General features: G+C 36.9%; 1 protein-coding gene across 2 annotated transcripts in view; it reads right to left on the bottom strand.

Annotated features, from left to right (window-relative positions):
• nlgn4xa (neuroligin 4 X-linked a) overlaps positions 1 to 16,235 on the bottom strand; it is a 110,304-nt gene that overhangs the window by 17,980 nt on the left and 76,089 nt on the right. The window lies entirely within an intron of this gene.

The following is a 16,235-nucleotide window of genomic DNA, read 5'->3' as shown; positions in this document are numbered from 1 at the left end:
AGAATTCTAAAAAGAGACTCTTAATGGCATGCTACGGTTACTTCATGTTAAGGGCACTAATGGCTGCCCTCGAAACCGTCTCATTATTTACCTTTGGACCTAATCTGTCCCACCACCCTTTCACTAAAGTCATCATTGTGAAGAAATAATCAAAAAGGCACCACTTCGGGTGCAAGAGACACGCTGTTAAGGAACAGAGGATAGTTCAAGGTTGCATTTTAGACTCTAATAGGGTTATTCGACCGCCTTTATGGAAAAGGCTGAGGTTACTTCCATGTTAATTGATGCAATTTGGCTACTCATTTAAAGTTGAATGTGGAGGTGCCTATATTTCCATTGGATTAAGGGTAATTCACTCAATTGACATAAAAATGATGGCTTGATGGCATTTTTGCGGAGGTCTCTGTGTGGATAAAAGCTAGATTCTAATCAAAATTAGCATTTGGATTGCTGAAGGAGGGCAGTCCCTTCTCATTTAATGGTGATTTGTCTTTAGGCTTTGTTTGACAAAATCACTTCTTATTTGAAGAGACACCACATCAAAGTAACAACATACAGCAACAGATATTTCCTCAAAGACTTTTAAATAAACCCCATTGCTCCCATCGGCTTACAGTTTGTGTGCCAATCTCCTTTAACAAGCTTGTCAATGTGTACAAAATCACAAACAGGTTGACAAATTAGCCAACTGTCCTAAATCCATTAGCAAGACCCAGAAAAGCCTCAAGGGTGTCAATTCTGTTTCTTTGCCCGGTCTTGGATCTCCGATCCTGGCCTCTGGCAAAGGCACTTTCCTCGTAGACCCGCTTAGGGGCTGGTCCCAGACAGCCCTGGACAAATAGGATGAGAAGCAAGGGAAGCAAAACTAGCCACTGTGGCATTTTGATAGAGGGACAGATCCAGTTGGTCATGCCTACACAGAAGGGGCTTGATGTGGGAGAGGGATTACAAAGCCCTGAACAGCATCGGTACTGTAGCTCAACTGGATAACCTAAGGCCATGGTCACATACAGAATGTCATCATGACACAGTGAGAAAAAAAAATATATATATCAGTTGAATTCATCTTAATGTACAAATTTATAGAATTTATACTGTAACCTTAATAGATATATTCTGCTAGAAAGTATTGGAAGATATGTCAGCATGCAGATTGTGAAGAATCCTTCCTCAATACAATCATCAATGATGCTACAGCAAGCCCTCATTCAGTCTCATGATTGCAGTGCACTTGCCAACAAAATGAAATGGCAGTGTGATGAGGCACACCTGGTGCATATTGCACCTTGTCCACTATTGTGTCTCTTCTATTTTTGAACCTGTGCTGTGTTCGAAATCGCCCCCTATGCCCTTATTTACTATTCCCTACATTACTCCACTAATATAGTCCACTTGAAGGAGTGAATGAAACGAGTGAGTGAATTCGGACACTGAGTGCGCCGGAAGGGCTGTCGATTTTGCATAGTTTGTGCTTGCTGTTTAATTATTTGAAATGTAGCAAACTGGCAGCTCCAGTAGGAATTAATATTTATGTTAAACTCTGCCATGAAAACTAGCATGTACAAACCTTAATTAAACGATTTAATGATCAATTAAAAAGGAACCTGTATGATATTATACTGGACCAGCGCGGCTTTGAAAATGAATGGATGATTGATTCAGCTGCGGGCGCCATCTCCTGGCGAGACGCGAGAATTCATTCAGCGCGTGACTCTCACAGTGCATTATGGGTATTCTCTAGCAGTTGAGCGTGCATCGGTTGTACACTCGTTATTGCAGTGCATTGTGGGATTGAATGAATGCACTCAACATCGTCCACTATGGTTTCGGACACCACTACAAATGGCTGTCCCCTCAAATAGTGCCCTATTTAAGGGTATAGGGGGTGATTTCGGACACAGCCCTGGTTTCACAACAGTCTATTCATAATGTGTTACTCAAGACCACCTCTAAGTCTGAATCTTTGAGTAGACATAGTAAAGCCTAGGGACACTATCACTAGACTGAATGAATACTGAAAAGGACCATAGGGAGATAATGAGATATATCAGGAAAATTGTATTTATTCCAGATGTTTAAAGAAAAGTTTGATGTACTTAAGCATACTATTAATTTACCAATTCAAAATCCTAGATAAAAAGACCATTTATTAAATCTAAAAAAAAAAAAAAAAAAAAAAGGCTGGAAGAATAATAACATCTAGTGACTTGAATGCAATTAACTGGGGTTTAGAGAAAAAAATAATAATAATTTGACAATAATTTGAACAAATTACTTTTTAATTACAATTTTAAATAGAAGACTGATGATTTAATGTAAAAAAAAAAAGACATCTGCTCAGTCAAGAAAATTAATACAAATGTTAGGTCTATTAATAGATTAAAACAATTATGTTTTGTTCATAAGTGAATTTTGTTGTGGACTACTATTTTAATAGGAAGGTTGAACTGTTGTGTAATGTATGGAGAACAGAAGTGATGAGTAAACTATGAATTAACTTTGCTACTTCTTTCTCGTGTGCTTTATTGCTGCTTACTAACTCAGAATAACAGATACCACAAATTAATTGAAAAAAAAAAAAAAAAAAACGTTGATTGATGTGTATATATAGTCATTTAGGAATTAATATTGTATACTAAAATATACTGTATATTTTTTTCAAGTAGTTCTTACAAAGAGGACAGAACAGGATGTCACTTTTTCTATGTGATTAAATGTGTTTAAAGAAGTAGAAAATTTACAGAGGAAACATGGAGAAAAAATTACAGAAAAAAAATATCCATTTTCATGATGGTGATTCACTGATTTTTTTTTTTTTTTTTTTTTTTAAATGTCTTCAAGTCTTCATTTGATTTGGCAGGAAACATTTTAAAATGACATTTGTAGTGAACTGAGTAAAAACAACAGCAACAAAAAGGAAAAGAAAAGGCTGGAATAATAATAACATCTAGTGACTTGAATGCAATTAACTGGGGTTTAAAGAAAAAAAAAAAAAAACAATAATTTGACAATGAATTAATTTGTTACAATTTTAAATAGAACACTGATTCTTTAATGTAAAAAAATAAATAAAATAAAATAAAAATAAAACACACTGTGGCATGGTACACCATAAAAAGAGCCTGGATTTAAGGCATTCAGTCGAAAGCTGCAATAAAAATGCTGATAATAACGGTGGGACAGTCGACCGGCATGTAAATTCTGCACTTTTTCGTTGATCTCCAAAAAAAAAAAAAAAAAGATTTTCATTGAACTTGTATCTTCAGCAATGTGTTTTGCTGCAGACATTGCAGATATAAGAAAGTCAGGAGCTTTTCACAGGGCCAGAAATACTGAATATTCCATAAATCCATAAAGCTTGACAAGCGCATCATGCACTGTTACGCCCCGTCTAGGGGAAAGCGTGCAACATGAAAAACTCTGAGAAATGTAATGAAATTGAACAATAATAAATTTATTGACTTTAAAGTTGGGACTTGTGATTCAGGAGCTGACTGGGCCAAAATAACAAACAAAAGTTCCTTGTTTTAAAACCTCTTTCCTAAACCCTAACCCAAAAGAAAAGAAAATACAATATACAAACCTAACTCCCTAACCAAAAAACAAAGATCAAACAGTTTACAATAAACAAAAATTGCGTCAGACTCCCTACTTTCCCAAATAATCAGTATTTACAATATATACAACCAGGCAACCAAAATTTGAAAGGGCAATCCAAACTCAGCGTCAAAAATAGGCAAATGGGTCAAATATAACAAAGTTTCTCAAGTACAAACAATTTCAAATCAAACAAACAATACTCACAGTCTCTAACACTCTTAACACGTTCAAACTCTCTTAACACACACAGATTCTGCTCTATACAACCAACACTCTGCTCAAAACAAAAGATCTCTCTCTGTAAAGGAAGTGATGATTGGCATTGGCAGTCCTGGTTTACTTGGTGCCCTATGTGAGATAAAATCAGGTTGGGGAAAGGAAAAAAAAATAAATAATTAAACAACTATTTTTTTTTTTTTCTTTATAAATGTATGACGATAGATAGATAGATAGATAGATAGATAGATAGATAGATAGAAAGATAGATGAGCTTCTTCTAAAGCTTAATGTGACTTAATTTTTTTCCTTTACAGAGTATTACTTGCCCACATGTTCTGGACAGTTTTGTATTAGTGTTTGGATTGACACTCCGTAACATTCAACAAGGATTGATGCGGTTCCCGGTATGTTGTTTAAAGTAAGACCCTCACTAATCCTTTGCTGTATTAAATGGTGAAGCCAGAGAGAGCTGCACGTTGAAATGTAGGTCACCCCTCCGAATACTATTGGAGAGATCAGAAGGCTGAGCGACAGTGACAAAAAGATCTTGCCAGGCTCACAGCAAGCTGCTGTCGCTAAAACACTTCCAACTGCATCCTAAACACACCTCAGCAGGATGCATGGAAGGTAAGGGCGCTCATGCTGATGTCACCACCGCGGTTTTAAGCAGCACAGTTATACACTATAGCAACAATTTCCAAATATGTCTGACGGTTATGACTTCTAGGGGATCAGTAAAGTAAACAGGGAACCTAAGAGCATGACAGGGTAGTTTACTTGATAAGAGCAGTACAAATAAATAAATAAATAATAAATGGTTGAAAATTCTAGAATGGATAGAAGAGCATGTTTATTCTGTGGAACGCAAAAGGAGAAGTTAAAGGCATAGTCCACCGAAAAATAAAAATTCTGTCATTTACTCCCCCACATGTCGACCCTCAAACCTGCATGCATTTCTTTTTCCTGCAGAACACAAAAGAAGATATTTTGAAGAATGTTGGTAACCAAACAGTTTCAGTTCCCATTTATTGTTTTGTCCATACAATGGAAGTCAATGGGAATCGAAACCGTTTTGTAGCCACCATTCCTCAAAATATCGTCTTTTACATTCCACAGAAGATCATCTCCTTGTTCCACGAAATAATGAAGATCATACAGGTTTGGAGTAAATAATGACCGAATTTTCTTTTTTGGATGAATGATTCCTTTAATACACTAAAGTTAACAAAGGATTAAACTATTGTGTGAAAAATAAACAACAACAGCTTTAGTTTAAGCAATCAGCCAAAACTAAACCTCCAGAATTTAATGTAACACAGTCACATAATCTTTTATGTACCTTTTATGCTGGCCTGTAAGAGGATGGATGATGTAGGCAACCATAAACTATACAGATAAACCTCAAGGGAGGAGAAGAAAGGATAAGAGTATTAGTAATCTCAAGGCTGAATCAAAAGTTTCAAATTATGCTGCAAAATGTATTAGATCGTATTTGCTTTTCTGTTATAGGATGTTACTGCCATACTTGAAAACAAAACCAAATTTCCCATCGGGGATGTACTGTTTTGTTTTGGTTATTATTATTATTATTTAATAAATATATTTCTGTACACACATATCAAAAACCAGCTTTTGTCCTTGTAATGACTTTGGGAGCTGAAGCATGAATCGAAAACACCTTGTAGCTAAATCTTAAAAAAACCTGACAGTTCAGAATTTTGTAGATTTATTAAAAGTATTGCAATAGCTCTGTTTACTTTGTTGCTCGTCAATGACCTGGTACTTCTATATGACTATTGATTAGTTTCATAAACATAGCTTTAGTCAAGACCTTTAAACATGCTAGAAGTTGATTGGAATGCTTTCTATCTTAACTACATCACATCTAAGAAAATAACTGTGAGCGAAATAATGTACATTGATTTCATTTCTCTGTGATGACACCCTCTAATATTATAACTGCATAATAACAGCCACAATCATCAAAACTTGTCTTTAATGCCAAATCTTTCTTTTGGCTTCCCTGTGTATATTTAGCTGCAGTCATTAACTAATGTGTTTTTTTTTTTTTTGCAAAATATGCAAAAGAGGGGAGAGAAAGGAAGAATAAATGAAAAGAAAGGCCGTATTCTGACAGGCTGATGGTAATAGTGTCTAATTGTGCTCACTGTCTGGAATCCCTTTGGCTCTCAGATGAAATGTTAATTTTCCAAGAAGAAGTGAGAGGAACATTCTGGAGTAGCTCAACTGAGGTCGAGGTATTGGTCACTGTCTTTGTTTCAGAATGACGTCAGAAGAGCGGTAATGAAGTCTGGTCTGGCACATCTAAGGTGCAGGTGCCGGTTATAATGATCACCATTAGGCCTAATGGGAAATTAACCTCAGTCCATCAACTCCTATCAATGCATTCACACTAAACCTCAATCTCCTGTTTAGTTGAATTTTTGAAGAATATATTGGATACTTTTTTTCAATGTAATGAAAGTGAATGTAGCTCTTTTTATTATGAGAGAGAGAAGTAGTTATAACTGGTTTGAGAATGAATATAGTTGTTTTGAGTCAGATGAATCAATGAATCGGTTGATCCAGTTCACAAAAACAGTCTGACTAATTAGTTCACAAAATGCAATGTTCCGGATCTCAAGTTCAATTCACTGAGTCAATGATACGGTCACAGTGATTAACAACCCAGATTCTGAGTGAATAAAGACTTAAAGGGTTAGTTCATCCAAAAATGAAAATTCTGTCATCATTTACTCACACTTAAGTCATTCAAAACCAGCAAGATTTTATTTTTTTCTTCTGTAAAATATAAAATATATTATCACACATTTTGAACATCTTCAAGATATCATCTCTGCATTACACAGAAGAAAGAAAGTCATTAAGGTAACTAAATAATGACAGAATTTCCATTTTTGGGTGCACAAATCCTTTAACTAGTCAGTGTTTTTTTGTTTTTTTTTGCCGGCCAAAAGTTGCCAGCCTGTGCCAGCATTAAACTTTCATGGCCCCAGAATATTTTTGTTATATGAATATCTGAACAAGCAATATATCAAAAAAAAAAAAAAAAAAAACAGACAAATATCTAGCTTCATGCATTCTTTTGTTTAATCAACACATCATTGTGGGTAAATTTCATCAAAAAAAAATTCAGAGACTTTGTCTAGATCGGATTCCAAAATGATGATCAAAACATAGATGGAGCAGACAGAGAGCATCCCTAAAGCTTTCACAGTCCTATACCGCTTCTGTCACTTGTTTCTGCTTCGCCTGTGTTTTGATCCAGAGATTTTGTACTCTTTCAGAAGATTACGCCTCCTACCATATTACAGTGAAAATATGGATTGCCAGAAAAGTCTGTCAATGGCGGGGAAGCGTTCTGTCATAAATGATGGAAAACTCAATTAATGGCAGGGAAAGAGTTAAATGTCATGCAAAGCTATTATATGGCTTCAGAAGACTTATATTAAATATATACTATATACTATTAACCATAACAACACATAGCACTTCACTCAAAATTTATACTTTTGTGTTAGAAAGAAATCCCTCCACATGACTATGAATAATTTTATAATTTTAATTTTTCACTGAACTTTAATTGGTAAAAGACGATGATCATGATGCATAAAAACCACCAAACAATTTCTGATTCACTCACTGCATCTCAAATACTGTGTATTTTGCTATTAGTGAACAGCACATAAAATCTTTTTTTTTTCTTATTCCACTGATTGTGATCGATGATGGGTTATAAAACTGATAAAAATACTGTTACTTTGAGATTCATATTGCTCCTTACTTAAATATATAAAAATGTATATCTCTGTTAAATGTGCATTTATGTTTTAGCACAGATCTCAGATGTACATGAATAAATCATGTCTTGTATTCTTTGTTATTCATGTAGAGTACCAAGCAAACAAAGCGATAAACACATGGCTTTTACAGTAATCCTTTTTTTTTTTTTCTGTTTGATAAAGAAGCCCCTTAAAGGGTTTATGTGACATTGCTGCATAGTTTCTTTATCTGTGTATTTGAAGACTTAACAAGTAAACAAAGTCCATTTTTTATGCCTGTCTGCAGCAGCAGTTTTTTTTTTACACATACTGGGAGAAAGATGTGCAAGAAAATAAATAAATAATAGTAGTAATAATAGTAGTAGTAGTAATAGTAGTAGTATTTATATGTATACTATTTCTTCCAGCTCAAATGAAGGATCTTAATCTTCTCAAACCTTAAGCATAATCATAATGCAAGAAAAAAATAAATTTAACACTAAACACTAAGTGTTGGGTGTCGCCCAGTCCACAGCTCTACATATATGTCTCCCAGCGAGGCGCCATGCGCCGGCGACCAGGAAGAAGCAACGCTTCTACTTGAGTGAGCACTCAACTTAAGCGGGCAAGGCATGCATTAGGATTGATACGCCAAGGCGATTGCATCCACTATCCAGTGGGCCATCCTCTCTTTGGAGATAGCCTTTCCCTTCTGCTGGCCTCCATAACAGACAAAGAGCTGCTCTGAGGTCCTGAAGCTCTGCGTTCGGTCCATGTAAAGGCGCAAAACGCAGACGGAACAAAGCAAAGCTAGAGCAAATCCCAAGAGGGTATAGAGTGAGGGCAAGGAGGATGGATGATCAGTTCCCCAAGGAACCTGATGATCAGGTCATGCTTTCCAAGAGACTTACCATCAACTGCATCGTGATGTGTGGCAATGGTGGCAACATACACTTTTAGGGTGGAGGGAGACAGCCTTCGTTCCAACCCTTCTTGCAGGAAGGAAAGCACAACTCTGATCGAGCATCACCGGGGGTCTTCTCGGTGAGAAGAACACCACTCAATGAATAAGCTCCATTTCAACGCATAGAGGCACCTTGTAAAGGGGTGCCATAGGGTGCCCCGCCTCTGAGAAAGTAGATCCTTTCTCAGAGGAATGCACCAGGGAGGGGCTGTCGTGAGGAGCATGAGTTCTGGGAACCAGATCCGGTTGGGCCAGTACGGTGGAACTAACAAGACCTGCTCCTCATCCACCCTGACTTTGCACAGTGTCTGTGCAAGAGGGCTCGCTGGGGGAAACGCATACTTGCTTAGGCACCGGGGCCAGCTGTGTGCCAGTTCATCCGTGCCAAGGGTCCCCCCGGTCAGGAAGTAAAACAACTGGCAATACAACGTGTCCAGCGAGGCAAACAGGTCTACCTGTGCGGTTCCAAAGTGTGTCCAAATCAGCTGTACAATGTGCGCTATTCAAGTGTTTGTGCGGAGTGTGAAGGCTGAAAAGTAGTGTGCTTACTGCATGACAGCTAACATGGAGGCGCAGATGCAATCACTTGCATCTAAAATACTCTGTATATAGATAAGATTAATACATATTTTGAATCTGTGAAGACTCTACTTTTCTTTGTGTTCACTCATAATAACAACATGTTGTGCTTTTGTAAAATAATGAAAGCAAACAGGGTGCGCTTTCTGCCGTCTCTCTCTGTGAACTTGAGCAAAGAAAAAAAGAACCGAAACTCCATGTAAATTTGCCTCACAGACATGAAAAATATATGTAAAGAAAGCAAAATGTCTACTTTTAAATTAACCAATTCAAATGGAAAACAAATATTCTCAGATTATGTAATCCATACGAAACGTGCATATAGGCGCGTCCACTACTGCGAAGATGACGAGTCAGCATCGTCAACTTCATCACTGCAGCCGAAAATACAGAAAACACTAGTTTATCAATTAATTGTTAAAATGTTAAAGCGGTCTTCCTTGCTGTTTTTCCCCAATGCATTCATAATCATTAAAGCTTTATGCGTGTGCTTGAACGCTGATTAGGCTATTTAGGCATTAAAGGCTCTTTATTATGATTTATATGGTTTATTAATAAACGTGTGATTGGTCGACTAATTGCTTAAAATGAACGACTACTAGTCGTTCATTTTACTACTAGCCTCCTGCATCAACCCCAGCTCAGAACTACCCCTGTGCATTATCAGTGCTTGCTTGTAGACTTGCAGGGTGGCCATCGCATGCAGGGCAAAGGCGGCAGTGCCACTGGTAGCCCCACCATCGAGGGTAGTGAGAGAGGAAAAAAAACTTTATGCAGCTTTTGGCGTTCCATATTGGTGCCAATTTGCTTTCATACTGCCAAAGTTTTCCATGCACATCTGGGGCGGGGCAAGGCGATTTACGCATCGCGCTACGCCCCCTCTATACGGGAAAGCATGGTTGTCAACCCTGAATCTGATTCAGCCTGAGCATGCACCATTACAGTGGGACGCTCAGCATCATCTTCACTTTCAGAGCATAACAATCCTCTCTCTGGTGCAGTGATCGACATCAAATCTGAATAAAATTCTAGGTCCCTCCTGAGCAAAGTTGGGCAAGTTACTTCCAAAATGTAATACATTATATATTACTAGTTACTGTCATTTGAAAGTAATTAGTTACATTACAATATTACTGTCTCTGAATTGTAATGTCATATTCAACATCCATGTCGATTTTCCAGCGTATGCGCAGTTGGTGCTTTTGTAGCCTAGTGGACGTGGATGTCCACAAAAAGCCTCCGCGTACACCCTCCAATGAATATTTTTTACGTGACGTGGACCCTAGCGGACCCTTGTGCACTCGCGCACATAGAAAATATAACCGGGGCTTTAGCCAGCAGCTCGACGGCACACGACACGCTGAGAAGCGCAAGCCCTTATGAGAAAGGCGAGAAGCGACCAGCGTGCCGACGTGGTCATGCTCTCATGCGAGAACATGAGCCACCCACGAACGCAGTCTCAACATGCTTATGCCCAGGCATGTGAGACATTGATCATGGCCGTCAATGAGGATAGGAAATTACCACATCCAGAAACACACGGGTAAAATAATATCGTTAAAAAGACACAGTGTTACACCCGTATTTGCGCTTTCAGGGAAATAAAGCTCTCTCTGGCGCTGAAGCGCACACGGAAAATGGCCACAGAACACAAACAGAAATTAGTGCAACCTGTTGTGGCTCTCACATTCATAAAAGATAAGCAACCTTTCTCAGGCTGAATGAACAGCAGACTCACAGAAGGCGCAACTCTCCGGAGAAGCTGTGAAAACAGCTGTTTGTTAGAACTGAGGAGTTCGCGACCACCGCTGCAAGCGCTGTCACACCAACACAGACACAAAGGCTGCTTCCCAAAAAGAAGACACATAGTAGAATACTCTCAATACAGCTGGAAGCTGAAACAATAGAACTGCTCTGAAGCGAAAAGCTGAATATGCGTGGCATTATCACCATGCTGCGGGGTGGAGTGCGAGATGCAAAACCCAAATGCCAATGTGCATTGGCTCGTTTAGTTTACACTCAAAGCAGATTGGTCTCTCAAGCGAGATCCCAATTCGTCGGTTCACTCGACGTGACGTTGAACATGACCGACTGAAAGGGAACTAAGAAGAAACACAATCATTAAAATTAAAAACCATCAAATGTGATGTCACACAGGGAATTCTGAGAATATCAGAATTTTTCACTGTAAATTATAAGTTGATTTGTTCTTTCTACTGCACACATGTTGATGGCACCAGTGTTAATTTTGACAGCAAACTTTTATTTAGTTTTAGTCATAGTCTTTTGACTAAAATGCCATTTAGTTTTAGTCATATTTTAGTAATCGGAAATTGTTTTAGTTTTAGTCTAGTTTTAGTTGACTAAATATCATAAGATTTTAGTCGACTAAATCTACAGTAGTAATCTAACTTAGTTAAATTGTAATGCATTAAGCATTTCTCTAACAATACACAGATCCTATACACTGATATAGGTACATCTGATATTCCCCAAACTGTTTATGTTCACCCAACTGTACTTTGCACGCCAAAGCGGACAGTTTTTGACTGTTTAAGTGCAAAAAGACACGAAAGAGCAAAATTCAGTACTTTTCAGGGATTGAAACACTTATCATTGAGGTACTATTTTAGTTTTCGTTTAAAATTTTTATTAGATTTGATTTTTAGTTTTTCTGCTTTCATTGTAATTTTAGTTAAAAGTTTTAGTCATTTTTTGTGTGTTTATGTCTTTTAGTTTTTGCTTTTAAATGTCTATAAGTTTTTATTTCTGTTTGTTATTGTAATACCTCAGGTTAAGCTAAAGCTTAGAAACTAGATGAAATGAAATAAGTTTACATTTTTATATATATTTATTGTTTATTTCAGTTAACGATTTCAGATTTTTTTTTATGGTTTTAGGTTAGGTTAACTATAATAACCCTTATACTTGTAAAATATATTGAATAATGTGTCAAATAATGTTCTTAGTTTTTCCTTCCTGTGACAGAAGATAAAGTAGTTTACTATGAATTCAATAGAAATTAAATTAAATACAGTTTATTGTGTAAACAAAATAACAATAATGACCAGGAAAAAATAATAATTATAAACCATCCCGAAATACACTGTGACTCTTATTCTGAAATGTCTGCAGTCTGCACTGAGCAGGCTGCTCATGAGGGTGATAAAATATGCATTCTTACAACCGTCTAAAACATACTACTATATTTTATATATATATATATATATATTCCACATCATTTTTTGGTTCATTTGGGAACATATTGATAAAAAAAAATGGAAAAATATTTTTTCGTTGCCTCAGGCCAACGTTGTGCAACAATGGTATAGAATCATAAAGAAAATTATCATAAGACAATGCTCAGAGAGGATTTTTTATTTTTTTTTCTTCCAAAAAATGTCAAGAAATCATTAAGGGAAAAACACTTGAAAGACATTGATATATTGAATTTGATACATGCAAAGGCTTGTATCATGTAGTGTGTCATGTCATATAATGTACTTAATGTAATAAGAATTCACTCCATACGAAACTTCAAAAAGCAGTTCTTCTCTGCTGTGAAATACAGGTGTATGTTACAATTTTTGCACATCACTTTGGGTGTTCCTGCACACCCAGGAATCCTGCATCTTCCCTTCTTATAACACATTATTGTCAATGTGAGGTATTGTCCAAAACATCCTCGAAAAGTACCCCTTATTGCACAACGTTGCCCTGAGGTAACGAAAAGAAAAACTGAACTTCTGAACATGCAAAATAAAAAAAAAAAAAACATTCTCTACACCTTCATACACACACACACATATTTTTTTTATGTACAGTTCATGTCATTTTAAATAAGTTTACTAAAGCAAATAATCTTGCCTTATTCTCACACCATGTGCTCCTGTGACCATGTGTCAGAACAGGACATCCCACCTTCAAATGGTGCTTGATAGTGACTCCCACACCTTACTGGACTGTTCTTGGGTACTTTCTCAACCTTTCTAATTGGTTGTAATCATTTAAAGAAAAATTTACTAAACACAGGGCCTTAAGAAAACTTTCCGTTGCCTGAGGGCAACGCTGTGCTGTAGAGGGTTAAAAAATGGTACATTTAACAGTATTTTCCTGTAAAATTACATGAAATGTAAGGTTAGAGTTAGAGCTGGTTACAGTTTTTTTCTTTATAAAACGGGAATTTACTGTTAACCAATTAACAGGTTTACTGTTGCATTTTTTTACAGTCTTTTACAGTTAAAATTACGAGTCTCTGACCAATCCTGCCTTCGAATTCACTGCGACCATTCGGCCTTTTCTTTCTTTCTTCCCTCTTTCCTCTCATTGTGATTACATAAACTGCAATCTGGCACAATATTTGGTGAATGTTTATATACATTTTTTAATCAAATGGTTCACGCCACTGGCTCAGAGTAAACAACAGGATTCAGTCTGTCACTTTGGACTTAATGTAGAACTGTGCCGTAAGCCTGAGGTCCTATTCTTATGATACGCTTGCAGGATGTCACTGCATGATTTAAATAATTTATGACTGTCTCAAATGAGAAATTCAGATTTTTAGATTTTTTTTTTTTTTTGCAAGAAATATAAGCACAAGTTATACCATTCCTGTTGCTTGTTTTATAAAGAATTACGCCACTTATGGTAACTGTCTAGCCGCAAGTGTTTCTGAGCCTTCCTGTTTGTTATTTACATTTCAGTATTACAGCAGACCATCTTTCCTGACTCAGTTGCAAATGAGTCAATCTGTCTTAATGTTTCTTCAAGACTAATCAATGCAGCATTGGATCAACATCTTTGTGAGTCTATTGTGACCATTAAAGATTTGTCTGCAAAACATAATTGTCTAAATTATATCTAAAATAAATAAATAAACGAATAAATAAATAAAAACTTGGTTTTATGAAGATGTAAGTGTCAGTCGAATGGTGTAACAGGAAAAAAAAAAAAAAAATTAGAGCTCCAGCACACCTATAGCACGAAACGCAGAGGCTGAGTGATTAAAATGAGCATGTGTAATTATCAGGGAGTCTGTCTGATGTGTTGTGAAAGCACCATCTGTTCTTTATTTAGTGAGAATTGTGCAGTTCGGAAAGTGTCTATTTCTCTACCATCAGTGCTGCTGTCTGTCTGCTGTATAAAAGTTTACAATTTTGCAAGGGAAAATGCTCCAGTAACTTATCTTCTCCACAGCTATTCTGCATTTTCCTACTTTTTTTTTTATTTTATTTTTTTTAAGATATATACAAGGATCAAAAAGTCTTAGACATCCTCTGAAAATGCTTCTGTTTAGCTTGTTTCTACTTTGTTTCATTACAAATTCTACTATAAGCATAATATTTTGAGTCATAATAATAATTTGTTATATTTATATAGCACTTTTCTTTACATTTATATAGCACTCAATATGGAACATATGGAAGGGAGGATCTTCTGAACCACCACCAATGTGCAGCATCCACCTGGATGATGCAACGGCAACCATTGTGCGCCAGAACGCCCACCACACTCCATCATATTGGTGGAGAGGAGACAGAGTGATGAAGCCTAAATATATGGGGAATGATTAGGAGGCCATGATTATTTATTTTGCATAATTTTTCAGTGTATTTTACTCAGACATTTGGACACCACTGTATATTCCTTAAATATGTACAGACGAAGGGATAAATAATAAAGTAGTACCTTGAACATCAAAGTACCATGAAACGAAACCCCGGTTCACTGATCAAATTACATTATTCATCGTAAAGCCTGGCACACTGTAAAGTGAACTGCATGCATTTTTAGATGAGTGCACTTGGATGACTGCCCTCCTTAAGTCATTCAAGGTCCATATAAGCAAGGATTCCTGCCTCTCACAGGCCTTCCATAATGCGCCACAATCTTTCTTTCTCTCTTTCAATACCGTTGTGTGCTGAACTCTCTATTTTGTGCTAAATACTCAGAATTCCAGGAAAAGTTGCATAGGGGATTATATCTTTGGTAAGCTTTATGCAGTGAATCTATGATTTATTAGGGGGCGCTATTACGGATCTTCTGAAAGAGTACAGAATCAAAACACAGGCGAAGAAGCAGCAGAAACAAGCGATACAAGTATTATTTATGCTAATGTAAAATAACACGATCATCAAAAATTGAACAGCATATAAATCAAAACTGCCTAACGCTACTGAATGAAATGTCGACCCAGGAAGAAGTATAGGACTGAGCAAGGTTTGGCCGTGTTGATGGACGCGATCTGCTCCAATGTTTTAATCATCATTCTGAATCCGATCCGGATGTATTTTTTTTTTTGACAAAAACACAATTTTCTCAGCTTTTTGCTCAAAATGTTGTTTTTCTATGAAACTTACCCACATTCAAGTGCTGATAAAAAAATAATGCATGAAGACTTCAGACTGACTCAAGGAAAATGTTCTCTTGGAGAGAAAAATCAAATATCATATGGTTGAAAAACTGCAGTGCTCTTCCCCACACAGAGCATGACATATGCTTCTCAATTTCCCTCTTTCTTTATTTCTCTTTCTGAGTAAAATCCTCATAGACTTTCGTTGGGTTTAAAAGGATATAGTGAGGTAATACATACAGAAGGTCTGGTGTGAAGTGAGTCCTCCAGCTCCTCTAGTCCCTCTGAACCGTGAAGAGTGCAATTGGTTACACATCCTTGGAGCCAGGCTATGCCTCCCATGATCCATTAGCGTATGTTCATTTAATTCTGCCGAGGTAATTAGAATCTATTTGACACCCCTAAGAGAAGGACTGCAAGGCTTGCAGGATCCTACGGTAAAAAATAGCCCTAAAGCTGAGGGAATGTATAGTGCATAACTCTTAATAAGTTCTCATGCAAGCTCAGGAGGAAGTTTATGTTTGTGTGTGTGCGAATGCATGAGTTAAGAGGTGGTTAGACCTCAGACTGCACTCCAATGCAGTCACACCAATTTGTGGTGCGAATGTAATTGGATTCATAAATTTATGAATTAATTTCCATAGACGGTTATAAAATTAGCCACTGCAAGATGTTGAATCTTTACCCCTCACGGGTAGGTGTTTTATCTTTGGCCCCCGAGGCACAAATAAGTAAGTCT

The sequence above is a fragment of the Ctenopharyngodon idella genome, chromosome 1 (genome assembly GCF_019924925.1).
Source record: "Ctenopharyngodon idella isolate HZGC_01 chromosome 1, HZGC01, whole genome shotgun sequence".
Lineage (NCBI taxonomy): Eukaryota > Metazoa > Chordata > Actinopteri > Cypriniformes > Xenocyprididae > Ctenopharyngodon > Ctenopharyngodon idella.
This window is presented reverse-complemented; position numbering and strand designations above follow the sequence as displayed.